Source organism: Mustela nivalis, assembly GCF_964662115.1.
Source record: "Mustela nivalis genome assembly, chromosome: 1".
NCBI classification, from domain to species: Eukaryota; Metazoa; Chordata; class Mammalia; order Carnivora; family Mustelidae; genus Mustela; species Mustela nivalis.
Window position 1 is genome coordinate 79,514,112 of NC_139020.1, and position 8,046 is coordinate 79,522,157.

Genomic DNA, 8,046 nt, shown 5'->3' on the forward strand with positions numbered 1-8,046 from the left:
CAACCTGTGATTGAAACATGGAAGGAGTAATAATGAATACTGAAAAGGAATGAAAGAATGTTTATATATGAGAGAAGTAAGGAGGGACAAGTGAGAGAAAGGATGGGTTAAGGGAGTACTATGGTCAGTAGGTAGAGTATTTCTATTTGGCAGAGCAGAGGAAAAAAGTGTAAGTGAAATTGTTAAAGTTACATAGATAGCCAACTAATAAAGTAACTGAAAGAGATGTGGGGATTTTACTAGTGAGCTAATTCCTCATCTACCATAGAAGGAAACCAACAGATGATATCAAAAACTGAAAAATTGGGGTACATGGGTGGCTCAGTAGTTTGGGCTGCTGCCTTCGGCTCGGGTCATGATCTCAGGGTCCTGGGATCGAGCCCCGCATCGGGCTCTCTGCTCCGCAGGAAGCCTGCTTCTCTCTCTCTCTCTCTCTCTCTCTCTGCCTGCCTCTCTGCCTACTTGTGATCTCTGTAAAATAAATAAATAAAATCTTTAAAAAAAAAAAACTGAAAAATTAACAGAGTAGTATAAATACATAATTTAGAGATATGAAAATAAAACTAAAACCCTACAAAAAAGGCTAGTAAAAAGAGTTAGAAGTCATTTATTTAGGAAAGAGGTAGAGAGGGTTAAAAGAAGAAAACATACTTCTTGTACTAGTTCTTTTATAATACTGTGTTTAAAATGGCATACATTCAGACTGAGCGTGTCTACCAAAAGCAGCTGACCATCTTTCTAAAAAAGAGAGTCCTAACTGGAGAAACTGGCAAGGAGAAGCTCCTGGGATACAATAATATCAGTCTGGGCTTCAAGATTCCCTAGGAGGCCACAGAGAGCATGTATATTGACAAGAAGTGCCCCTTTATTTGTAATGTCTCTGTCCAAGGGCAGATATTGTCTGGTGTGGCGACCAACATGAAGATGAAGAAGACCACTGTCATCCATCAAGACTACCTCCACTACATCCAAAAGTACAACCCTTTCAAGAAACACCACAAGAACATGTCTGTGAGCTTATCCCACTGCTTCAAGGATGTCCAGATTGGTAACGTTGTCAGTGTGCAAGTGCTGGCCCTTGAGCAAAACTGTGATGTTTCAACATGCTCAAGGTCATGAAGCCCACTGGTGCAAAGAAGCAATTCTAGAAATTCTGAGACTAGACATCTACCCATACCCCCAAAGAAAATAAAGTTATTTTCCCTGTAAAAAAGGAAGGAAGAAAGAAAGAAAGGAAAGAAGGAAGGAAGGAAAGAGAGAATGCAACTGACAAAAATCTATTCATAATACCAACTAAAACCACCACAAGTATTAACCTGACAAGAAATGTAGACAACTTACCTCAAGAAAAATAACTCTAGGGGCACCTGGGTAGCTCAGCTGGTTAAGAGTCCGACTCTTGGTTTCAGTTCAGATCGTGACTTCAGGGTCCTGGGTGCGAGCCGTGAGTGGAGTCCCAAGTCAGGCTCCATGCTTAGCAGGGAATCTGCTCAAGATTCTCTCCTTCTCCCTCCACCCTTCCCCCTCACTCATGCTCTCACACTCTCTCTCTCTCTCTCCCTCTCAAATAAATCTTTGAAAAAAAAAAAAAAAAACTCGAAATCTTTACTGACATACAAAAAGACTTAAAATTTAGTGAGTCCTACTATGTTCCTAAAAGGCAGTATCTTAAAGTTAGTGATTCACCTCAATTATTCCATAATGAGTGCAATTCCAATAAAAAATAAAAAACAGAATTACTTTGGAGACTATCCAGTCTATTTCTAAAATTTATCTAGAACAGAAAATATATAAAAAGAAAAAAAAAAAGGAGAAGAAAAGAAAAAGAAAAGCCAAATAAGAACAATGATAAAGAACTCACTCTACTAGGTAGTTCAGAACTAGACTAATTGATCTATGAAAGAGAAAAAAAGTACACAGTATCATGAGCTTCACCTTCTTCATTAAATAGGGAAATAGTAATTTTGAACAAAATTAAATACCAAGATATGGCCACTGACCTCCCTCTGTTATATTTGGACTGATGACACAAGCAGCATGACAACATTCAAATCAATGTCTTATAACCTAAAAGAGGTTCAGTTGGAGTGCTCTGAGCTTCTTAGGGAAAACATTTCTCGTTCTCTGTAGAAGCAAAAAAGAGGGCCACCTGGGTGGCTCATTCAGTTAAGTGTCTGCCTTCAGCTCAGGTCATGATCCCAAGTTCCTAGAATCAAGCCCCACATCTGGCTCCCTGCTTGGTGGGAAGCCTCCTTCTTCCTCTCTCACTTCTGTGTTCTCTCTCGCTCTCTCAAATAAATAAATAAAATTTTTTTAAAAAGAAAAACAGAGCTACTCATAGTCAGGCAAAATCCTGTCTAATAAAAAGAGTTTGCAAACTTAGTAAGAGCAGAAATGTTATATTTCACATCAGGTAATTACCTACTTGTAGCTAATATATTCCAACTGCAAGACAGTAATTCGACAAAATGTGCGTACAGAGGAAAAAGCAATCAAAGGGCAGCTTTGACTGGGGCAAAGGACACCAATGTCAACTTCAGAGTCCAGTATTTTCTCATGAAAGGTCTAAGCTCAGAAAGTTGAGACCACGGTACCCTCCCCTATTTATTGCAAAAGCCTTCTGGTCTCCCTTGCACTAGTCTCATCTCTCCACCCCCAGTCTCTGAACTGTTGTCAGAGATCCTTCTGAAATTCAAATCACATTAATCTCTCCCCAGCTTAAAACCTTCTCCTTTAGGTGAGGCGTGGGGCGAGGGGAGGGGGCAGGGAGAGATAACGTTCAAATTTCTTAGCCTGGATTATGAGGTCTTTATTATGACACTCTGCCCTTGCCTACTTCTTCATCTTCAATCCTTGTTTATCTACAAGATATAATCCTTCTTATTCCTCAAGGCTTAGCTCAAATATTACCTCCAGAAATCCCTTGCTTACTTCTCCACACTCAAGCTACCACTGGAATGTTCCTCTATTACGGTGCTACCATAATTACATGATAGAAGCATGTCCTTGTACTATACTATGAATTACTGAAAAAAAGGTTAATACTTTTATTCACTTTTCATGTCCCCCACTAGCACTTGGTATATAAAGCATTCAACATATCTTTGTACCAATTATTTATTAACAGTTATGGATTTCGTGAGAAACTCTCGATTTTCCCCTCCCTTATACTAAAAATTCAAATGACATAAAGACAGAAATCACAAGTATCTAAAATGCTCAGCATCTCCTAAAAGCAAAAATCTATATGATTAAATAGAGTAGGTCCAGCCATCATGATCTGGGAACTGGAGAGCTCAATTTCAGCCAAAAATCTATTTCATGTCTCAGAGAAAAAAATGTGTAGCCTATTTTTTCTCCTTAAAAGAGTAAGGTGGCTATGGTTTCATTCTGCTCTAGAAATCTAGGACTCATTCCTACACTGACATCAGCATAGGACATTCAATACACAGTGTGCACACTGCCGTCATGTAGGTTATACTAAGCCAAAGGGAAAATTAGTAGCAGATGGTACCAAGGTTCTAGGTCAACATTTTTTTATTTGCAAATAGAATTTCTCTTCAATTAAAGTAGATGAAATGTGCATTAGCCTTATTTCTAGAATTAGATCATCTTATATTTCTGGGGCTTTTCCATCTTCCAAATGCTTTCAGAGGTGTTATACCAGTAATTCTTATAACAACCTTGTGAAGTAAGAACTAGTATTAGCCCTTATTGCTGAAAGGGAGGCTGGGGTTCATAGACATAACAAGATTCTAAAAACATTCACCTTACATGCCTGAAGCTTCCTCTGACTGCTGTTTTTATGTTTTTATGTTGCAGTTCAAGTACCTTACAATTTTTGAGTGTTGTAAGAAACACTGAGATGACTTCCAGCTCAGAGGCTTAGTACATTATACCAAAATTTGAGACTAATAATATTTTCCCAAGTTAATGCATAAATACACAATGTAGGAGCAACCATTGAGTTTTATACTTAATACACAGTTTTAAGACTAGGGATATGCCATCAAAACTCGGGTTTCTTCTCTTTGCTCTTTCTGGATCTGAATGAACATTTTTCAACTTTATAGACCCATCAACTGAAACCACTTCCACTATCATTATTTAATAATAAATACAATTCAGATTTGATGAAAATTAGAATCTACCAGTTTTACATTCTGAAATGGAACTGATCTGTATAATTTAAGATATTTCACTTAAAAGCGTCCTGGAATGCAGAAGAAAGATTTCTTTAAAAATAGTCTTGCCATTCACTAAGATTAATGCCAATATGGGCAGTCAGTACAGAAAATTTTTCACTCAGCAAAATGAATCATTAAAATAATTAAAAATAAGTAAAATATGAAATATATGCTCATGAAAAAAAAAAGATAAGACTATCTGTATGTGAAAATATCATCCCTGAAACAAGACACCTCACATTCATCCATTTTACAAGCTTAGATGACTAGAAAAATTCACTCAAATTGCCATAATGTTTCACTTTAATTCAATCTTAGAGATTACTTTTATGGTAAAAGTAATGGAAGTCCTTTCCATCCTTATTTCTGTGATGTGCAAAGCCAGACAGTCCTCATAGTATGCTATGCATTTCAACTTACTCCTGCATTCAGCATACAGGAGAGTTCCCAAACATATTAAGATAAAACTCTAAATGGAAAATCCTTCTGACAAACTGCGTATTGAGTTATCCAAATTCCCAAATCCTACCCTATTTCTATGTAAAAGGTCCTTCCCAGGCTTAGAAAACTCAGCTGTGCTCTGGAAATCTCATCCATGGTCTAATTCATATTTTGAATAAAAAGCAGGCATCAAGGCTGGAACCGTGAACATGACACATTGAAGTTGATACCATAAACTAGCAACAGTCTCCAGACAGGCTCTCACAAGGAGCACTGACATGATAAAGTTACATCTGAGTAGACGCACATGAATAACCTGAAATGACAGACGAATTTCAGTTGGAAGACAAGTTTGGAAGACATTTCTTGACATGTCATTTATTCTGTCTGACCAGGCAGGAGTATTTCTTATAATTCAAGAGCAATCTCCATATAATTTAAATTCTGATCTCCTCACTCATACTTTCAAATGTTTCTCTCATGCTACAGGAGCTGACAGATTCTAAGAACATGATACATGGATTCTGCCTCCATTTTATCTATGCTGAATACTTATACCGTGTCATTTTATAAAGCTAATTATTTTCACTGTACATGACTCTTTTTAACTGATACAAATACATTCTGTACAGATTATTGTAGAAAGTTAAAATATAGCTTTACTCCTAACTCAAACTGAGTAAGACTTGAATGTTTACATCAAAGCTCACTGTTCCTAGGTGTCAGACACATACAATTTTTAAGCATATCTACATCCCTGACTTGCAACCTAAGAATACAGTGGTTTTGCCACTGACCACTTCATTACAATGAGCTTCCTCTTCATCAGCCTGAAAATTTTACTGTTATAGAAGTCTACATTTGCCAGGGGAAAACAAAACAAAACAAAACAAAACAAGCAAAAAAAAAAAAAAAACCACACACAAAAAACCACTTCGCCTCATCAAAAATACTTTACCTTTTTATCTCAGACTGAAATAGACTATCTCAAATAGGCTGTCAAGAGTTCAAATAAATATTTAAACTTAACTAAACATAAAATAAAATCACAGCTGTATCCCATCTTTCACTAGGACCATTCCACTTACCTTAAAATTAGTAGTATGACTCTTACCTTTTTCTGGACTTAAGTTTTTATACACTTCAAGGTCTGCCATTAAATTTAATACTGTTACACATTATTGGCAAGAGCAGTCAAATTCCTCTCTAAAGGCAAAGCCTTTTTCTGATACACATCTCCAGAAAGGAGAAGAGGGGGAAAAAAAAAAAGGCAAAGAAATCCTCAGCAGCCCCAAGAACTTGGCTCCTGCTGCCCTTTATGGCATGATGCGATCTTCACAATTCAGGCTTTACGGTGTGGAGAAAATAAATCCGGGAGATATGATTACAGAACTTTGTCCCAAAGTGAAAAGCACAGCCAGATAAGAGCACTGGAAGCATCTGCTCAGGGCTGCCGCTATTGTGGGAATGCAGGCGCTGTGGCTAGTTTGGGTATGAGACTTGCATGCTTAGCGCAGGGCTTAAAACCCTCAAGGCATTGTGCACATTTTATGTCTGGGAAGTGGAGCTCTTTAGCCTTCAAAGAAAAACCCTCCTCACCTACAAGGGGCCATTGAGAAACACAGATTACCAGGGTAGTGACGCAGGCTGAATGCAGAAAATGAACATGCACACACACACACAGAAAAACACAGAAGCACACACACAGACACGCACACTCTCGGAAGCAAAGATCACTCCACTGGAGGCAAAAGCAATCCATTAAAAAGGAAGCTATCTGTGCTCTTCTCCACAGCACACTACTTTCCTGCCAGTCCAGGTAAGCACAGATTACTGACAGTGTTGAAGCTTTTCCTTGATGTCTGTCCTTATTCCACACACAAACACATCCATGATTATAGAAGAGACTGGAAGGTTTCCAACTTAGAATGAAAGAGGTGACAGTTTCTAAATACTTGAGCAGTGATGGCTACTTCTCAGGTAAAAATCACATCCCTGTGGGCAAGTTAGGTAGCGAGAATGGGTCTGAAAAAGCCAGTTTTAGTGAATGAACCAGCATATTATTAAAGTCCAGTTTTCCCTAAAATATGCATAAGCATTTATTTGCATGTTTTATCAACTTCTTTACAGAGACAGGAAGACAGACAAAAAGGCAGGGCATGTCTTTCACAAGCAATTTACTGTAGTCTTGCATTTCAGACTTGTAACTAGGTGTCTCCACCCTGAGCATTAACTCCCTTACTCCCAGAATTCTCTAATACGAATGCCTCTTGCCATTTTCTTCTCCCTGCTTCCACTGAACCCCTGACAATCCCAGCACTGCCTATCCCATAAATGTCACCATCAACCCCTCTACTCCGCTCCCATCTACACCCAGCCCAGATCACTAACCCATTCCTCTCCCCTGAGGTATCATGCTCTACCCCACTTCCTGTCCACCTGTTTCCCAATTGCCATGGCCCTCATCCCATCTGCAGACCCTACTGTTTACTCTTAAATCCTCTGAGAAATCTGAATGTCACAGATGTGTGTGTGAGTATGCATAATTAGGATATCCTTCTCACAAGACTTGAGTGTGTGTGTATATATATATATATATATATACAGACAAGCACAAATATACAACAAAACAGTTAAGAGTTTAGGAGCCCATCTACCTGGGTTTAAATTCTGACTCTTCCACCAACCATCTGTGTGAACTGGGGCAAGTTACTTAAATGGTCTGATCCTTGGTTTCCTTATTTGTACAACAGGCATAATAATAGTTCCTCCTTCAAGTGTTATTGTAAGAATTTAATATGCATAAAGTGCTTAGAATCAGTTATTTTGCATTATCATTGTCATACTATGGTTATTAGTCTTGAAATCCTTTACATCAACCTAGAAATGCAGTGGAGTTCACTGTTTAAATGAAACAGTACTTTAAATGTAGAATGGTACCCCCAAATTTGAGGTATCAGAAATACCCACTTCTGTTAAATAATTCAAATGATTAATACTCCCAGATAATCTATAAAAAGACACTAGTGTCCCCAAGACACAAAATTGGTGTCAAATGATGGGTTTCTCGTTCCTCTGATCTGCCAGAACCAAAGTTATCTGAAAAGCAAAAGGCAGCTTTAGGTCAATTTCTCACTCAGTCCAAGAAAGGCAAACTTCTCCTTCCCTTTTCTTCCAGAGGTGCCCCACAACAGTCTTGGGAGAGTGAGGAAAGAGGAAGGGAGCAGACAGCTCTTCCCCTCCTCATCCACAGCGAGTCTTCTCCCAGTAGGTTCTTCATGCTTCTTGCCTTCTAGCCCTCAAAGCTCCCCAGGCTCCTCCCTGGAAAGCTGACCTATGGCTCGAACATGAAGCCCAAGCCCAACACCACAGCGATGGGCAGTACCCGCAAGCAGGCGGGCGAGCTTTAGAAAGCAGG

At 38.7% G+C, this 8,046-nt stretch overlaps 1 pseudogene across 1 annotated transcript; it reads left to right on the forward strand.

Moving 5' to 3' along the window:
- Positions 1-687: 687 nt before the first annotated feature.
- On the forward strand, positions 688-1,148 carry LOC309847837 (small ribosomal subunit protein uS17 pseudogene; annotated as a pseudogene). Its single transcript has one exon. The product of its transcript is annotated as a small ribosomal subunit protein uS17 pseudogene (transcript).
- The last annotated feature ends 6,898 nt before the right edge of the window (positions 1,149-8,046 follow it).